Source organism: Pongo pygmaeus, chromosome 1, assembly GCF_028885625.2.
Source record: "Pongo pygmaeus isolate AG05252 chromosome 1, NHGRI_mPonPyg2-v2.0_pri, whole genome shotgun sequence".
Lineage (NCBI taxonomy): Eukaryota > Metazoa > Chordata > Mammalia > Primates > Hominidae > Pongo > Pongo pygmaeus.
The window spans coordinates 214,109,954-214,129,903 of NC_072373.2; the positions used below are offsets into that span (position 1 = coordinate 214,109,954).

Consider the following 19,950-nt stretch of genomic DNA (forward strand, 5'->3'; position numbering starts at 1 on the left):
GACTAATTTTTTCTTTTTCTATTCTTTTTTTTTTTGAAACAGAGTCTCGATCTGTTGCCCAGGCTGGGATGCAATGGCGTGATCTCAGCTCACTGTAACCTCCACCTCCCGGGTTCAAGTGATTCTCCTGCCTCAGCCTCCCGAGTAGTTGGGATTACAGACACACACCACCGCGCCCCGCAATTTTTTTTTTTTTTTTTTTTTTTTTTTTTTTTTTTTAAGTAGAGACGGAGTTTCGCCAAGTTGGTCAGGCTGGTCTCGAACTCCTGACCTCAGTTGATCAAAAGTAGGTGAGGTCAGAAAACATACCCTGGGAGAGGCTGGCACAATGCGCAGAACTGCCATCTCTAGGCCTGGAGTTTTCTTCTGTAGTGGAATACTAGTATTCTTGCAGTTCAGGGACAAAATCAATTAGATACTTCTGGGGGTTAAAAAGAAATGCATTTACAGTGCTATTTGAGAAGGGGTATTAAGGAATTTGCCAGGGCACTGATGCGTGTCAGGCATAAACCACAGGTTAAGAGAGAGCTCAGTATTTTCTGTCCATGAAGGTGATAAGCGAGGGCCTGAAGAAAGCGGGACGGGGGAGGACAGTGGCCCCAGAAATAGGAAAGGGCTGCTTGGGGGTGGGAAGGATGGGTCGGGGTGCTATCTAGAAAGTTGCCTGGTAATGGATGTAGGATGTGGGAGCGAGATATCAAACATGAAGCTGTCGCTTAAATAAAGTCTGAAGAAAGACTAGATATGTAAACGGCAGGAGATAGTAGGGAAAGTGGACATGGCTCCTCATAAAACTTCCCTCCTTCTATCTCAAGGAGGATCGCAGCGCATTTTGGCCAAGACAGGTGAGACTGCGGTTCTGACGTGCGGGCCTCAATGAATATGCGCTAGGGCACCTGGGGGCGGGCAGAGCCTTTTGCCTACGCAAAGTAAGCCTGTTATGTCTACAACCCAACGGGGACACTGAGAGCCCCAAAGGCCCTGCTTTCTTCCCAGAGAACAGCGTCAGACTGCGTAGTTTCTACCTGGCTCTATGAGGTGAGAACACATTCCCCGCTAGCACAGAAATCCTACCAACTCCTGTGGGGGCTGCGCTTGGAAGCAGAGGCTGTGTAAGAGGTGACTGGGGGGTAGGAAAAACACGAAGATTTTCACAGAGCATGAGAACCCAAGAGACTGGAGAACACGGACCAATCCCTGCAAAAAGCAGCCCGGGTAGAAAGAGAAGGGCTGAGCGGACTTCACCCTAGTTGGCTTGTGTTACAACGCCAATAAGGCTGATGCTCGCTTTTTCTCTTACAGCGGACAGGAGACATGTTACTTCCTGTTGCCCAGCTTTACACTATAGGATTAACACTTAACTCTAAGACGCCAATCATGACGCAAACAAAGAGAAAAAAAAAATGACCCTTAATAGACAGCCTATTCTTCAAACTATGTAAACTCAGGGGAAAGCGCGAACGCAGTCCCCCACTACCACAAATTATGCAGTCGAGTTTCCCACATTTGGGGAAATCGCAGGGGTCAGCACATCCGGAGTGCAATGGATAAGCCTCGCCCTGGGAAAACCACCTTCGTGATCATGGTATCTCCCCTGCCAGGTAAGTATGAGATCTTCTACCTCTGCCCCGCCACAGCCTCATACGTCTCACTCTTTACACACACGGTCACTTCCCTGCGCACTCTCGAGCCCTTTCCAGCCCTCACATACAGCTGGGATTTTCAGTTCTGATCGGCGGTCCTAAACCCGCTCCCACGGCACGGGAACTCCTTCGTGGCGAAGCAGCAAGTGGCGAAGCAGCAAGTGGCGAAGCAGCAGCCCCTGCGCTGCCTCATCTACATAGAAGTCGCCCTATCCGTGATGTCACCGACAGTGCCTTGCCAAGTCCCCGTCTGCCTTTCTGCCACTCAACCGACCAATCCGCTGCCAGAGCCGGCAAGGGGAAGTGACGTCTGCCTCTCCCTTTTTCTCTCCCTCCCCTGCATCTGCTCTCTCCCAGAGAAGCTGGTCTTTAGCCTGTGTTGAGAAGCAACCTTTCGGAGGCCAGATGGAGCTGGGGGGCACCCTTCTTCAAATAATGGCTTTTAATTCTCAAACTAGAGTGTTTCAGATTACAGAAGAAACCGGTTCTCTTCGCGTCCTTATCCTTGTGATGTAGCATTCCACTTGCAATTGGAAGCCGTTTAATATCAGAGAGAAACCATATTTATGAAAGTAAAGAGGCTGCTCAGATGACTGCAAACCAGCCTTCCTTACTGGTTTTATCACTGGTAATGTTATAAAGACAGTTGTCCAGTTTCATGAATCTTGTAGGTTTGTTTTTCTTTTTTTGATGTTGTTGGTTTTTTTTTTTTCCAAATTCAGTATTGTAGAAAAATATGCTGCCCCAGAAGAGATGATTGGACACTCTCAAGCATGGTGTTGGACTTTGTCATCTCTTGCACAGCCATCTCCACACCTTAGCGCTTACCTCATGTTAGTTTTTTATATTCTGCAAAGACAAAACCAAAATCATCCAAATTTGACACAAATACCTGGGATACATCTTATTTGAGAAGTTTAACAAAAGTCTGGATCATCTTTTCTTATATATTACGCAGGAAACACTGTGAAGTAAGCAAAGTTGGAATGCCCAAGTCAATGACCATTTGAATATTTACAAGTAGATTTGAGACAGGAATACTACCGGGTGGTCACAGGATAACTAATTCTAGGCAGCAGATTTACATGACTTGAGGCTATGGGCTGTTAACACGCTGAAAAACCAGGGTGTGGACCAAGCTGGCTAAGACTGAGTGGACCCGATGTGGTGCTGGATTTGATGGAGGTTTTACCTAGGCCCTCATTATATGCTCATTAACATACTAAATCACACACCACCCAGTGCCATGACAGTTCTGAGACCAATATTTGATGTAAAAATGGATGGCACCACGGTTCTGAGAAATCTCCACCTTTACCCAGGAATTTTCATGAATATTCCACTCCTTGGTTAAAGAAACCCATCAAGATGAAACCCCAGAACCCATTGTTCTCTCTCGAGTATGCCTGAACTCCTCTTTCTTGAGTGTGTACTTTTTGCTTTGCAATAAATCTCTTCTTTCACTATTTGCTGACTCATCTTTGACTTTGTTCTCGAGATGGTGTCAAGAGCCTGGACACCACGGCTGGGGTCGAGATCCCACCATTGTCCAGGGACCTCCCCCAGCCAACCAGTATCACATTCTATTCCATTGTTCAAATCACAAAACATCGAGTGGAGAGTTCTCCTTGGAGACCATAAAGTGAAGATTCTGTGGTGTGGTGGCCAGTTAGGCCACTGGAAGCTTGGCAAAATATTGAAAATGAGGGATTAGGTGACAGGGTAGTAACTGCTGGATACTAAATACTTGATCCAGGCCCCATTCCCTGGAGATTGACAGGGAGACACATTGTCCAGGTGGTAGTGGAGAAATACTTTCTGGGTATCTGACCAGCCTTTGTAGAAAGAACTGGCACCGTCCTGCAGATGTAACTGCCTGATGGGCTCTTCCTGCCCAATGTACACACAAAATCAATTCAAGGAGACCATGGCACTGCAGGAAACAGTTTCATTGACACAGGCCAGCCACGACATGTGGGAGACAGAGTTATTACTCAAACCAATCTCACTGAAGGCTTGGAGGTAAGGGGTTTTTCAAAGATAGTTTGTTGGGGAGGGGGCTAGGGCTTGCGCGGTGCTGATTGTTGGGGATGAAATCACAGGGGTGTGGAAAATGGCCCTTCTGCATGGAGTCAGCTTCTGGGTGGGGGCTAAGGGACTGGTTGATTTTCGGGCCAGATGGTGCCATCCAATAGTCAGAAATGCAAAAGCCTGAAAAGACATCTCAAGAGGCCAATCTTGGGTTCTACAATAGTGATGTTCTTCACAGCAGTAATTGGGGAAGCTGCGAATCTTGTGACTTCTGGAATAATGGCTGGTAATTATTTAACGAGGCATACATCTTAGCAGCAATCAGGCCCCTTTCATCCTCCTAACTTGGTGATCTTTCATTAGTTTTACAGGGGTAATTTAGTTTTGGGGAAGGTTATCATTTAAACCAGCCTTTTTGGCTGTCCCCAACCATTTTGTCACCAGGGATTGGTTTCGTGGAAGATACTTTTTCCATGGAAGGGGGTGGTGGATGGTTTCTAGATGAAACTGTTCCACCTCAGGTCATCAGGCATTAGTTACAGTCTCATAAGGAGTGCACAATCTGGATCACTCACATGAGCAGTTCCCAATAGGGCCCGAGCTCTGATGAGCATCTAATGCTCATGCTGATCTGACAAGAGGCGGAGCTCAGGTGGCAATGCTTGAAAGCCTGCAGCTCACCTCCTGCTGTTCGGCTGGGTTCCTAACAGGCCATGGACCAGTACCTCTCTTGTGGCCCTGGAGGTTGGGGACCCCTGATTTAAAGTATAAACTCGATTTTTCCCAAAATTAGCTTGGGAGTAATTGCATAGGAATGAGCAAAGACAGCTAGCCTGTGAGGCTAGAACGAAGATGGAGTCAGCCATGTCAGCTTTCTCTTATTGTCATAATTTTGCAAAGGTAGTTTCTGAGGGACTACACTGGACACTTGTTAAAAACATGAGACAGATTTTATTGTATGTACTACAGTAGGCAAGAGAGACCAGCAGAGAACTGGGCTCAACCTCAAATACAGCAGGAGGAGTTGAAGATTATAGCCAATTGGCAAGATAAGAAAGTCGGTGGATGGAAAATTACTAAGAGGAACTTGATTAGCTATCAAAGGTGGTTGCGAAGACTCTTGCTAAACTAGACTCAACAGCATTGTTTCCTAAAATTGGACTTGGCAGGCGAAGAAGTAACAGAGAAAAGGGCTCAGAGGAAACTACTAAGGTTTGGTCAAAGATTGGAGTCCTTGTCAACTCTACATTGAAGCTTCTGCAAATAAACAAAGACCACCCAAATGAAAAAAAGCAAAGGCTATTTATTCTGAGCTGGCTATAGCAGGGAGTCACTCACTGTTATTTGCATTTTGGCAGAGACTTGAAGGCAGTCATAAGGGTGGGAAAGCTTTTTAAAAAGAAAGGCTTCAGGGGCCAGGCACGGTGGCTCATACATGTAATCTCAGCACTTTGGGAGGCCCAAGTGGGTGGTCACAAGGTCAGGAGATCAAGACCATCCTGACTAACATGGTGAAACCCCAACTCTTCTAAAAAATTTACAAACAATTAGCCAGGCATAGTGGCAGTCACCTATAGTCCCAGCTACACCAGAGGCTGAGGCAGGAGAATGGCATGAACCTGGGAGGTGAAGCTTGCAGTGAGTTGAGATCATGCCACTGCACTCCAGCCTGGGTGACAGAGCGAGACTGTGTCTCAAATAAACAAACAAACAAACAAACAAACAAAGGAAAGCTTCAGGTATGCTTGGATTGGAGGCTGTCAGCATGGTGGAGCTCTTGATAGATGAAGGAAATAAAAATATTTTACCCCAGAATATATTCCTTTGGCATATTTTAAGATGCTGTCAGAGAGCCAGCAAACAGAAGTAACTCTGCAAAAGTGTCTTTTGTAGGGGAAATTTACACCTGCAGAGAATCTGCATTAATCCAGCCTCATCTTGTCAGGATTGAGAAATAAAAATAAGCCCTAGGCCTTACAACCAACTGAATGGACTCCCTCTTGGCTGACAGGACTGCAGAGAAACCTCAAAAGTGGTTTCTGGATGTGGCAGGCTAGGAGGTTAGACATGCCACCTTAAAACCTCCCCTCACTAACTGCCATTATGAGGCAGGAGAACAGCAGAGGGAATTGGAAGTTGGAAAAAAGGCAGAGTGAGTGAAAGCAGAAACAAAAGCAAGGTGATGGGGTGGGAGAGCAAGAAGCAAGATAAAAGGCAGAAGTTGAGCAGCCAAAAGGAAAAGTAAGATTTAAAAAAGCAAGCAAGGCTGGGCACGGTGGCTCATGCCTGTAATCCCAGCACTTTGGAAGGCCAAGGCAGGCAGATCACCTGAGGTCAGGAGTTTGAGACCAGCCTGGCCAACATGGTGAAACCCTGTCTCTACTAAAAATACAAAAAATTAGCTGGGCGTGGTGGTGCACTCCTGTACTCCCAGCTACTTGGGAGGCTGAGACAGGAGCATCGCTTGAACCCAGGAGGCGGAGGTTGCTGTGAGCCAAGATTGCACCACTGCACTCCAGACTGGGCAACAGAATGAGACTCTGTCTCAAAAATGTAAATGAATAAAAAATGAAAAGAAAAGCAAGCAAGGACCCCATGGCCGGCGAGATCCAAACCAGTAAAGGGGCAGCTCCTCAGAGATAGGCATGTGCATTAGAGAAAAAATGTATCCTTAACATGACTCCATATCATAACCAGCTCATTAAAACTCATGCATATGGACTGCATATCATGCATGTACTTAAAATTATGGGATGGAGGCAATGTGCAAGCCCACAAGGGCCAAAGTAACTAAGCAACCCACCTATCAATCAAAAGGCAAACACTGGCTAACGATTAGACATCCTTGTGAAGAGAAGATAAAAAGCCACACATACAAAGACCCAAAGTACACCAAACTAATACTGATCTCACATCCCAGAGGTCAGCCCACTCTCCCCACTCCGAGAGTGTTACTGTGCTTAATAAATTTTTGCTTTGCTTTGCTGCTTTGTGTGTCATGTACAGTTCTTTGGGACACCAAGAGCCTGGAAATGCACAGCACCATCTTGTAAGAGTTAGGATTGTTTTTCCTAAGGGTTAACAAACCAAGCCTTTGGAAAGATTTGCTTCACTACTGTTATCAACCAACAGCCTGATGTTTCCCTCCCTTTTGTGGTTTTGACAAAACAAGCAAGCAGCATTCCCTCCTGATAAGAGATCACTGACCTAGGAATGATTCTGGCCAGACTACAGAGGATGTACAGCGAGGGTTTTCATGCCCTCTGCCTCAGCTTTTGACGTCAGAAGGCCACAAACTCCACTCTCAGATGATTGCTAATGCCACCATTTTATGCACTTGGGCCCCATGGAGAGGCACGCAGCTCAACTACACATCTGCACATTTTCCTCTTATAAACATTTATATTGGAATATTATTTGGTACTGCTCCCATGAAAGATACATTTGCAGAATGGACTCAAATTAGAAGCATTATGTAAGCACTATAATGTAGCAATGGCGCATCCAGCTCTCTACACTGTAGAAATGTCTGCAGTGTAAACATTTCCACAATGACCAAAGATATCTGTACAAGAATGGTGACTGCAGCATTCTTTGTAATCCTAAAACCTTGAAACTAACGTCATCTCAAAAAATTTTTTTTTTTTTGAGAAGGAGTCTCACTCTAATGCCCAGGCTGGAGTTTAGAGGTGCCATCTCAGCTCACTGTAGCCTCCACCTCCCAAGTTCAAACGATTCTCCTGCCTCAGCCTCCCAAGTAGCTGGGATTACAGGAGTATGCCAAAACACCTGGCTAACAAAAACATTTTGAAATAGGTAAATAAATCACGCATAAACTGAGGAAAAATACTGTTTTCAAAAATGATGGAGAAGATCACTATCGTGATGAATGATTCCACTGGTCACATTATTGATAGCGCAATCAGGAAACCCAGGCTCATCCTGGAGGTAACAGTGGACTCCCACTACTAAAATATGAAAAAATGGAGGTATGTAAATTACTCGTTTAAGCGTATAAGGGACTGAATTAGAATTTTATCACACCAAAAGTGGGTTCCTAGGTCTCTGTTTCAGGATTCCTTAGTTACACAGGTGTAAACCCGGCATTTCAGGAGATACCCGGTTAAGAATCTGGTCGGGAAGGTGGGGGTCCTTGACATGGATCTGTCATAAATTAGTGGCTTGGGACTTCCGGAAGATAAAATCTTCCCCATTTATCCAATGATTGACAATGCGTGAATGCTTCAAAAGTTCCAATAAGCGTCCCTGGGTGGGCTCGAACCACCAACCTTTCGGTTAACAGCCGAACGCGCTAACCGATTGCGCCACAGAGACAAGCGCTTCCGACTCTACTGGGCATATAGGAAGGGCGCACTCACTGAACTTCCTCCGTTCCGTCTATTCTCAGGGCCCGCCCGGCAGGACCACTGAGCAAGGCCTTGGAAAACCAGAGAGATTAGAGCGGTGAGTCGCGCCGGTCACGTTGGACACCTGCGCGTTAGGAGATTCTGGAGCCAGAAGAACAGCCGAATTGCCTTCGCCCGCCCTGCCCCTCCCCTGCTTCAGAAGCTTCCAGAAACCCCCTGGTCGGCGACCCAGCCAGAGCCGCCTGGGGGCCCAAGGGAAGCTGAACGCCCTGTGGCCTCCGGGGAAGGTTCCTCCCGTTCTTTGTGCCGCCTTCACCCATTGAAGGAGCCTGTGCCCACCCTGCCCAGTCGCTGTGGGGGCCGCTGAGGAGCTTCCGCTGCCACTTTCAGGTCTTGTGTTCCTCACAGGGGCTCCACCGGGGCAGGGATGGTGGTGAGGGTCGCTCGTGGGTCCCCTGGGGGGAGCAGGGTCTGGTACTCACCAGGGCTCACGACTAGGATTTGTCGAATGAATTGATCGTGGCCTTTAGCTTTTAGTCCTTTGAAGAGCCCTGAGAGCGGAAATCAACAGATTTTTTTCCATGGGGAAGTTCCTTTTACAAAGCGTTGATTTCTCAGCACCCCGCAGGGCGGGCAACTGGCAGGGCCTCCGGCGCACCTTCTGCGCCGTGGAGCCGCGGGGGCTCAGCTGGGCGGTTGTCCCGCCGTGGGGCCGTAGGGCGAGAGCAGGTAAAGGGAAAAGAAAAAGCTGGGAAAGAAGACGGGGCGCGGTGGACCAGACATCCAGACCTCCTGAAATGCGCATGCAGAGGCACAGGCGGGATCTTCTGGAAGTGAGAATTTTGTTTGTTTGTTTGTTTATTGTAGCAGAATGGGGAAATGGAGAGAGAACCTGAAAGAGCCCCAAATTCGGGGACCTATTGCTCCCCAAGAATAACATCTTCCAGAAGAACCAGACAGAAAACTAGGCGTCTGGGAACACTGAAATCCTTGCAGGAGTAGCATCATCATGACCCTCTCTGTTCCTTTTGGCAAAGGACTTGCCTCCATTGTTTGTTTGTTTGTTCAATTGTCTTGTCTGTTAAATAAAGAAAACCCTTTTCATATACCTTCAAAATTACGTTGGTTTTATTATTTTATGATTACAAATAATGCTTCAGTCATCATTCTTGTACACTCTCATTGGCCACTGGTGTATTCCTATAGGGTGGAGGCCTGGAGGGTAGTTGTTCCAGCATAGTGTTTCCATAGCTTTTATTTCATTCCGTTTTCTTTCCTTTGTTGCTTTATTAGCTATAACCCTTTTCTTATTTCAGAGGCTGCTTTAGGGTTTCTGGGATACATCTTTAATTTACCATAGTCTGCTTTCTAGTGTCATTATGCCCCCCTTTCTGGCCTTTATCCTAGTGTTATGTAGTTTTACTTTATGCACTTTGAGCTTTAAAATGTGATTCATTCTTACTTTTATTTATTACGTCAAATATTTTTTGAAAGATTTAAATTATAAGAAAACGTGTAGTACATGCTTTCTAAATGCCATTTCCAATATTCGTTTCTCTGTGTAGGTCCACATTTTTATCTGGTATCCTTTTGCTTCTGCCTGGAGGACTCTTAAGATTTCTTATAGCGTGGGTTGGTCAATTCTTTTAGCTTTTGTATGTTTTTCAGTGTCCTTATTTCACTCACAGTTTTGAAATTTTATTTTTGCATAGAATTCTAGGCTAACTTTTTTTCTCTAGGTACTTTTAAAATGTTGCCATTTATGAAGCATTGTCATTTAAAGTATCATCTTTCTTTCATATATTTGTAAATATGGCGTAAAGCCGGTTTCTTGTGTTGGTTATACAATTTTCAGAATGCGTATTTAAATTTAAAATATTAAATTGTACTAAAAACCTAAAAATATTAATCATGAATGTCCTAGATTCATCTTAAGTTCCAACAGTGCACTGAAAATGTGCCCAACCCGAGGGTCAAACCTACCTGCTGACGTGGAATTTGTGTTTGTGAGAGCCTAGTGATTTTCCTCACATCTGAATGTCTTCATTGCAAAAGGAAACGTTTTTCTTTGCAAAAATACTTTAAAATACTCTGACTTCAATTAAGTGCATTAAAAACAAATTTCTCAGTTGCATCCCTGAAATCCATCGAAAGCCCGGGAGAGACCATCAAGTGCTTCAGGATCAAGAGCTAAACAGGGGAGGACAAAGCGAGGCTTCTTCACTAGGAGTCAAGCCAAAGTCAACTGATTTGGTCTCCAATGGAGAACAGAACTCGGTTCACCAGCAATGTGAGGACGCGGCCCAGAGGAGGCGGACTTTCTCTTCATGGTGCCTTCGGATAGGAAATCTAGGATTTTCTTTCGCTTTGATCTACTTCCAACTCTCCCTTTCTATTTCTTCAAGACCTTTTTCGGATCCCTGGCTGCGAAGGACCTCAGGGGCCAGTGCTCTTCCCTACCGGTCCCTCCTTCACTAGGTGTCTTCAGAACCCAAACTCACCCGGAACATTACTACCCGCTTCAGACAGCGAGAGGACCAAGGAGGGCGGCGGGTGGGGTGGGAACCACAGAGTCATGCGCACCTGCGCCCGTGGGCTCCCAGAAATTGAATAAATGCCCCTTGAAGCCTCTCTGCAGGTCAGAGGGAAGGGAAGGGTGGCTGCCGACCTGGCAGGAGAAGCTTCAAGAAGCGTCGGGATGACCTGGCCTTGTCCATGGGCCTTGAAGACAGGTCTGGCCAGGCTGATTTTGACCGGTAGGCCCAAAGAAAAGTTTCAAGGGTGGCCCAAACCCCGACCCCGAGATTAAGGCTCTTAAATGTCTGACGGTTTTGAGAATCGTCAGTAGAATCGATCCTGCCTGTATCAGGAGACTCCATTGCCAAAATTCAGACACCAAGAAAGAGAAAGATTTGGCAGATCAAAGTCTGTAATTAACCAAACAGGAAACATGAGTTTTCTGACAAATTGGATGTGTGCTGTGAGAAAAAGACTAGCCTCAAGGAGAACCTGGTTTTTTGGCTTGAGTGTAGGGAAGAATGGAGTTGCCACCAACAATGGTGCGTTGAAACGGCAGGTGCATCAGGCTGTAGATGTGAAGGAATTAAAAATATTTTACCCCAAAATACATTTCTTTGACGTATTTTGAGATGTCTGTTCAGAAAGCCAGCTGCAGAAGTAGCCTTGCAAAGTTGTCTTTTGTCGAGGAGATTTGCATCTGTAGGGAATCTGCATTGATACAGCCATGTCTTTCCTTGCCCAGATCTAGGAAAGGTTAACTGAGAGTCTGACACCTGTAAAGGTCTGTAAGAAACTTTTAGCGTTTATTCTCTCTGAGAGCTGCTACCTGTAAGGTTTCATTTACATATTAAGACCACCTTTGCTAGCCGAGCCTCATTTTCTCTCCCTCCCATCACTTATCTTGCCCACAATAATTGGATATACCTCTGACTCTGATTGCACCTGGTTTTGGCCATGCTTTGAGCCCTCATTCATTCTGTTACCTCGAGATGTTATATAAGCTTCTACATCCCATTGCGGGTAGGGGAGGGTAATCACTCTGTGACTCTCCCCATGCACATGTTAGTACATTTTATGCCTTTTCCCCAATTAATCTGCCTTTTGTGACTTGATTTTTGAGAGAAAGTTCAGAGGGTTAAGAGGGAGGGTTTCCATTGGACCCTACGGTTTTGGAGCTGTAGGCAGGATAGGAAAGCTCTGCTCTTCTGGAAGCTGCAGTGAAGAACCCAGGATCTGATCCGCTGTCATAAGTGTAAGAATTTCTTTACCAGCCAGGCTCCCAGCCTCCTTCTCTGTGTGGAATCTCATCAAGTGGACAGTAAAAATCACTGTTTCTTTCTTTTCCCTCTCCAAAATCTTGATTAATTGGAGAAAAGGATTTGTGTGACTAGTCTTGGGTGTAGTGACTCTGGTGTGCTTTTTGGTACTTTGTGTACCAATTCCTATTGTTTAATCCCTTTCTTCCCAGAAATTGTCTGTTCCTTTGTCTTTGTCTCTATGTGTTATTCTGCCATAAAAGGGGGTACCGGTTGAGGTTCCTTCTCATCTTATTTTATGTCCTTGAGAGCTTGACTTGTGACCAAGTGGGAGTGCTTTCTCTTGGTTTCCACTATCTGGAAAGAGGCAGTAACTTTCAGGTCATACTAGGAGGCCTGTCTGCAAATGGCTGGGAACCCCAGCACCCTTTTTGTTCTGGCCATGTCAAGCTCTTAGGGTTTGTCTTCAGAAGTCCCATCCCTTTGAAGTTTTTGTCATCTGAACTCTTGTTGCCTGGCTCATTCTAGGAAAGCTCAATCCCAAGGGAGGCTACCTGGTATTACAGATTCACAGGTCTGTGACTGGAAGCCCCCACAAATTTGTGGGTTACTGGAGGCAAACATCATCCTTACCCATCTGTGGTCTAGTCCTTGCATTGAGCTTTTTTCTTGCAGGGGAATCTTTGGGATTGCCTCTTCTATGCCCTTCCCAGGAAGTTAACCTGGAAAATGACATCCTGGACTTTCCATAAAGGGGCTATTTGGTTGAATTGCTATTGCAATAATTACACCATTGGAAATTCTAATTGGCAATGGCCTGAAGATGGATCCCTTAAATTAGACATCTGAATTAAAACAAAAATGATTTTAGAGATCTCTTATTTTAACAGTTGATAGGAAGATAAAATTAAAACAAACACACATAGTAGTGTCATGGCTACCCTGAAAAATTCTCTTGACAATATTATGTGCGTTGTGTAGTGAAAAAAAATTCTCTTGACTAAATTAAAGAGCAAAATTTGACCCAAAACAAAATTAAAATTCTTCATAAGCTCAAACTGCCTGCTCTGGATCCCTTCCAGGATTCTCAATAAAGTCTGCTCCACCTTGCAATTCGGTACTGAACTTCTGTGTTTTGCTGCCATAGCCTGTTCTCCATTTCCAGTCAGGAAAACAGTTCATTTTGGCTTGATATTTCTGTGACTTTGGACTTTTTGGAATACCCATTTATTGATCCTTTTCCCTTTCACGGGCAGCTTTTGTTTGTTTGTTTATGAAGATGGAGTCTCACTCTATCACCCAGGCTGGAGTGCAGTGGTGAGATCTTGGCTTACTGCAACCTCTGCCTCCCAGGTTCAAGTGATTCTCCCACCTCGGTCTCTCAAGTAGCTGGGATTACAGTCACCCACCACCACGCCTGGCTAATTTTTGTATTTTTAATAGAGACAGTGTTTTGCCATGTTGGCCAGGCTGGTCTTGAGCTCCTGACTTCAAGTGATCCACCTGCCTCAGCCACCCAAAGTGTTGGGATTATAGATATGAGCCACCCCTCCAGATTGTTGGCAGCTTTTGATTTCCTGTCCTTCCAGCTTCCATTTTCTGATGAGAAATCTGTTGATAATCTTATTAAAGATTTCTTGCATGTGACCAGTTGCTTTTCTCTTACCAATTTAAAGATTCTCTGTCTTTGACTTTTGAAAGTTTGATTATAATGTGTTTTGGTGTAGGTCTCTTTAAGTGTATCTTACTTGGAGTTTGTTAGGCTACTGTGTTTATATTCTTGTCTTTCATCAAATTTGGGAAGTTTTCAGCCATTATTTCTTCAAATATTCTCTTTTGCCCTTCTCTCCCTCTTCTTTAGAAATTCCACAATGCGAGGCTGGGAGCGGTAGCTCATGCCTGTAATCCCAGCATTTTGGGAGGCAGAGGTGGGAGGATCACCTGAGGTCAGGAGTTTGAGACCAGCCTGAACAACATGGAGAAACCCCATCTCTACTACAAATACAAAATTAGCCAGGCATGGTGGTGCATGCCTGCAATCCCAGCTACTTGGGAAGCTGAGGTGGGAGAATTGCTTGAAACCAGGAGGCAGAGTTTGCGGTGAGCTGGGATCCCGCCATTGCATTCCAGTCTGGGCAGCAAAAATGAAACTCCATCCCCCCTCCCACCCCCCCCAAAACAAAAACAACAACAAAGAAATTCCACAATGCATATGTTGGTCCACTTGATGGTCACTTAGGCTCTGTTCACTTTTCTTGAGTCTTTTTATATTTCTGTTCCTCAAACTGGATGATTTCCATTGCCTTATCTTCAGGTTCACTGATTTTCTTCTGCCTGCTCAGCTTTCTTCAAATTTGACTTTGAACCCATCTAGTTAATTTTTTACCAAAGCAGCAACTATTTTGGAAAATATTCCTTCACATTGCAGCCATTGGACATGATAATACATGTGATGTGCTGCCATTTGTTGAGAATCATGTGAAAATGAGGCTTCTGCCCCATCACACTAAAGTTCCAGCCCTGAGTCCCCATGGTTTTCTCCCTAGGCTAAGATAGAAAGCAAGAACATGAAATGTGCAGAAAGCATTCTCTTAAACAAACATATATAACTTGCCTAAATTGTAATTATTTCCTGGAAAAGGATGCACCTCTAACCTCTACAGGCAGATCATAGATTCCATTGTCCAGCTGTATAATGAATTCTTCCTCTCAGAGAAAAATATCAGAGACTCCCCCCGGCTTGCCTGAATGAAATTTCCAGAGGTAAGCGGTGAAAGGCCACAATATGAAGTCACTCTCAGATGAGTTCCTTCTCTTGTCACACCCCACAGTAGAAACAAAAGAGGACGGGTAGGCCAGAGGTGCTCAAAGCCTTATAACCCACAATTCTCATAGTTATTCTCAACTTAGAGAGGGCTGCTTTCTAGATGCTCCCCCTCCAGGCCCGCAGACTGCCAGGCTCCAGGAATAAGTAGCTCTGAGAAATATACTATTTAGCTGCAAGCCACACTCCACCATTGCAAATTGGAGAAAAGAAGGACAAACTTAAAAGGTTCAAAGATTTAAGAGAACAACATGGTGAAACCCCATCTCTACTAAAAATACAAAAATTAGCCAGGTGTGATGGCATGTGCCTATAGGCTCAGCTACTTTGGAGGCTGAAGCAGGAGAGTCATTTGAAACCAGGGGGTGGAGGTTGCAGTGAGCCAAGATTGTGCCACTGCACACTAGCCTGGGTAACAGAGCAAGACTCCATCAAAAAAAAAAAAAAAAAAAGAAAGAAAGAAAGAAAGGATTTAAGAGAACAATTATTTTAATTGAATACATTTTGTCAAGATTAAATCAACTTTCCCCTAGAGTACTGAAAGAATAAGCAATCATAATTTAGATTCTAAGTTACTGGTCTTTGAGAAAGTGTGAAAACCAAAAAGGTGCCATAAGCCAAAAAAGGGGCAAAAGTCCTAATTTTCAAACTGATGAAAATAAAGTACTAAAAAATTGAAATTATCAAGTTCATCTTGGTCCTTGGCAAAATACAAATGTATTGATTCAAATTATAATATCTTAGCTACCCTATTGTGCATAGCTCTTACCACTGAGGAGAAAACCAAACCCAAACAAAAGTGTGTTCAAGTTGGCAAAATGGTTACAAATCTGCAAAATCTCTTCAGCCTATCCCTTAAACTCCAGACTTGCTATTTACTAAGTTCTGCTGTGTACAATGCCCACCTTAATATCCATTCTTGCACAAGTTCTGTTAGGTATAAGCCAAGATGACATGAGATTTTTTTTTTTACCCTCTCATGCCTATGTTTGCTTTTGATTCCGAAGACCCTTCTGAGTAAGGACTATCCTCAGACTACTGGAGTGACTTAGTCACAAGCTTGCCTGAAGCTCAGAGCTGGCAATACCTGGGAGTTTATGTCAATTCCACAGCACCCAGCAACCCTGCCTGCAAAATGTTGTCCCATGATTGACAGGTGCAGGTGCATGAAAGCCCACCTCCTTGAATTGAGGGGCGCCTTTGTGGTGAATTAGCTCTGGGAAAAGGGAAACCAAAGGCCAACTTTGTAAAAATGCAGACAGATAAATAGAAAGAAATCTTTGCCTTGGAAGTCCAGTTGAGAAAGAGAGTGATTTACTTGAGACTCTGAAAACAGAGACTAAAATCTTTACTTTCTCATTGGAAAGAAGCCTATGGTGAAAGAGAAACAAAGAGAAAGGTAGGAAGTAGTGTAGGTCTACTCAGTAGCTTCAAATCACTCTGTCATATTATAAAGCCTGGTGAGGTTCTAACTAACACAAGTACCTGGACTCTACACACAGAGATTCTGATTGAAATGTTTCCAGGTGGGTGGAAGCCACTAATAGTCTTAAAAAGCTCCCAAGAAATTTTACCATGTGGCTAGAGATGAAAAGGACAATCTATACTAGAATCTCAAGTAACCAGGATTGAAGTGCCCCAAATGTGCAGCTACCTCATAGAAAAGGCTTAACACCACCCATTGATGAAATTTGCCTTCCGCTCTTCAAGGTCTTGTCAGCATAGCATGGAAAATAGAGAAGAGATAAAGAGGTAGATGGAGAGATTGAGCCTGTAATTTGCCTATGTAGAGCAGTTTCTCAAACGTTTCTGAACACAAGATGCAGTGAGAAATATACAATTCTTTGTGATCAGTTTTTTTTTTTTTTTTTTTTTGAGATGGTGTCTTGCTCTGTTGCCCAGGCTGGAGTGCATTGGCATGATCTCAGCTCACTGCAAGCTCTGCCCACCCGGGTTCACACCATTCTCCTGCCTTAGCATCCTGAGTTGCTGGGACTACAGGCACTCACCACCATGCCCAGATAATTTTTTTTTTTGTATTTTTAGTAGAGACGGGGTTTCACCGTGTTAGCCAGCATGTTCTCAATCTCCTGACCTTGTGATCCACCTGCCTTGGCCTCCCAAAGTGCTGGGATTACAGGCGTGAGCCACCGCACCTGGCCTGTGATCAGGTATTTAAAAATCTTTTACTATGTGTAATCCACCCTACCTAGAATTTAAATAAAGCCTGTAGTAGTAAGCAGCCCACTATATTGATTTCACAACCCCTAAGTGGTTCAGAATTGCAATTAGAAAATTTTTACTTTTGGCCAGGTGTGGTGTCTGGCACCTGTAATCCCAGCAGTTTGGGAGGATCACTCGAGGTCGGGAGTTTGAGACCAGCCTGACCAACATGGAGGAAACCTGTCTTTACTAAACATACAAAAAAAAAAAAATTAGCTGGGCGTGGTGGTGCATGCCTGTAATCACACCTACTTGGGAGGCTGAGGCAGGAGAATTGCTTGAACACCAGAGGGTGGAGGTTGTGGTGAGTGGAGATTGCACCATTGCACTCCAGCCTGGGAATAAATAAATTTTTACTTTTTCTCAGCCTTTTTATCAAGCAAAGTCCCAAAAGAACATTTACTGTAAACATTTTTCTGTGAATCCTTATTTCTTTCCCAGACACCATGACCCAATAATCTCTAGAGCCTGTTAGTGTTCTCCAGATTGAAGCCTTCCCTCTAACTGCTCCTAAACTCTGTGATGTAGCGGAAAAGGTTTGAGGCCTCGATTCCTATCCCAGGTTTTTCACCTGCAGATCATACGGCCTTCACCTCTTGATACCATTGTCTCCTTACAGCCACAGATGGATCTGTACTTGGGTGGTATCTGAGCACCCTGTTGGCTTTGACACTCTAGGGCTCTTCCCTTGGCACCACTCTCTTATTTAAAAGGAATAGGATGTGGACTTAGGAGGGTTATTTCTCTGCAAACTATCCTCTCTTTCTTATGACAAGCTATTTCTGAATGTGCATATTTGAGGTTAAGCAAATCCCTTCCTGGGAGGTTGAAAGACCCTTATTTCTCACCAGAGGAGTATTATGGAGAGTCAATTGATGCTAAGGAGGTGGTAGAGACCTAACTAACTCATCTGCAGTGCCTTGGAGCAAGGTTTTTAGAATCATAAGGTGGGTGGGGTCCTGTGTCCTAAACCACAGGCCAGCTAGTTCATTTCAGGAAACTTTTTTTTGAATCTATTATTACTATCTTCTTATAGACTGTAGTTCACTACTGGAGATTATCCACTTAGTTGCACTCAGTTTGAACCTGGCCTGTATCACCATTTAGCTCTCACTCCAGCCTCAGGTATCAGCAAGACCTCACCAAATATTATTGTTTAGTTGTATGTGTGTGTGTTTTTGTTTGTTTCAGGTAACAACTAATGTTGGAACTATGAAAAGTTCTTCTCTACTTTTAACAAACTTAGTTACAAACAGTTCCCCAGTTGATGAGAAAAACTAAAACAACAGAACAATTGAAAGTCCAAATCTGCAAGCTCATCTCTGAGAACCGAATTTCACAGCCACTCCAGATTTGTACTCCAAATGGATAGTTTGATCGTAGAAATCACATCCCTTCAGCCTGCAAATGTGAAAACTGCCCAAGAGACAGTGATGCCTAGATTCATGGATAATCCCCTTTCCCCCATCCTATATATAACTGGAGTCAACAGCAGCTGGAGGAAAATGGAAAGAACTTGAAATCAAGATTAAGTTAGAATAACGCTGCTGTAGACAGTTTATCAGCTCTTCAGCATATGTCCGTTTTCCTTGAAGCATGAGCCTTTAGAAACCTCTGACAATAAAGTTTATTTTACACCCATTCCCTTGCCTATGATTTTTTCATACAAATCACAATTATAAATCTTTCTTGCTCCAGCTAAAAGCAGGAAACTCAATCATGAATGTGTTCACTACATGTATCCCACAGAATGAAAGCAACCAGTCTGAATGCATCACTTGATTCCAAAATCAAATGTTAGCACTCAGTGGTGCAACTACATGTATCTCCAACTCTGGAAGCCACAGGCAAGATATTCCTGCATCCTTGCAGGGAAACAGATCTATAAGCGTGTGGCAGTCTCACACATGTACATTCCTGGGAAACCCGAGGAAACAATGATAGTGATGCAGGGCAGGCAAGCCCCAAACCTGAAAGAGTTTTGCTAATGTCGTGATTGGCTTTCTATGTTATTCGAAGACTGAGATCTCCATGAGGAGTGAAGATAGGTAAGGCTGAGGCATGACCTCACTGGGTTGCCTTAGCATTGAAGGGAAGTCAGTTGTAACCTTGCAAACCTTTTGGTAATCCAAATCTTGGAATGATTTCTTTAAGAATTTAGACACTTCCAATACTTTTCCTGTCCTCATGGGGAAAACTTCTATCCACCCGGTGAAAGTGACTATAAATACTAGCAAATCTTGTAGTCCCCTGTAAGGTGGCATCTGGGTAAAGTCTGTCTGCCAGTTTTCGCCATGGTATGTTCCTTGGTGTTGTACAGGTTTAAGCAGGGATTGGGATATGGGGTGACTTCCTGAGTGGTAACTTTTTTTATAGTTTGGAACAGTCCCTTTCCCAAGAATATTTAGGAAACTAATTTGAATGGAAAATCCTGTCCCAAATGCGAGGAATCATGAAAATGTTTAATTATTTCCCATTTGTCAGCCTCAGGAATAGAGTTTGTTCTTTTCTAGCAACCATTCAGCGGGGTCTCACTGGAAGCCTTTTACTCAGTTCCTTTAATTTCCTTAGGGGTATAGTATGGTGTCACTGACATGGATGGAGTACCTGGTAGTAGCACAGCAGCTTGAAATACCAGGGTTTCCTTAGCTGTGGCCTTAGCTGCTCTTTCCACCAGGGAATTTCCTCTAATAATAAAAGTGTCTCCCTTCTGGTGTCCCCTGCAGTGAATAATTGTTATTTCTCTGGGAGTTGGACAGCATCTAAAAGTTCCAAGATCTGAGTAAAGTTGTATGGGGGATCCCTTGGCTCTTGATAGTCCCCTTTCCTTCCCTATGGCTGCATGAGCGTGGAGCACCAGGAACCCATATTTAGAGTCAGTCAACACAATGACTCTTGAGGTTTTTGTTTTTTTCTCTTCTTTTTTTGAAACGGAGTCTTGCTCTGTCGCCCAGGCTGGAGTGCAGCGGCATGATCTCAGCTCACTGCAAACTCTGCCTCTCAGGTTCAAGGGATTCTCATGCCCCAGCCTCTGGAGTAGCTGGGATTACAGGCGCCCACCACCACCCTTGGCTAATTTTTGTATT

At 44.3% G+C, this 19,950-nt stretch overlaps 1 long non-coding RNA gene and 2 other non-coding genes across 3 annotated transcripts; 1 reads left to right on the forward strand and 2 right to left on the reverse strand.

The window, feature by feature from the left end:
* Positions 1–1,445: 1,445 nt before the first annotated feature.
* On the reverse strand, positions 1,446–1,609 carry LOC129022564 (U1 spliceosomal RNA). The gene has a single exon (XR_008496473.1). It is a non-coding gene; the product is annotated as a U1 spliceosomal RNA (small nuclear RNA).
* Positions 1,610–3,296: 1,687 nt separating this feature from the next.
* LOC129006504 (uncharacterized) lies at positions 3,297–9,154 on the forward strand. Its single transcript, XR_008492014.1, has 3 exons — positions 3,297–3,665; positions 8,083–8,431; positions 8,912–9,154. It is a non-coding gene; the product is annotated as an uncharacterized LOC129006504 (long non-coding RNA).
* TRNAN-GUU (transfer RNA asparagine (anticodon GUU)) lies at positions 7,936–8,009 on the reverse strand. The gene has a single exon. It is a non-coding gene; the product is annotated as a tRNA-Asn (tRNA).
* Positions 9,155–19,950: the final 10,796 nt, after the last annotated feature.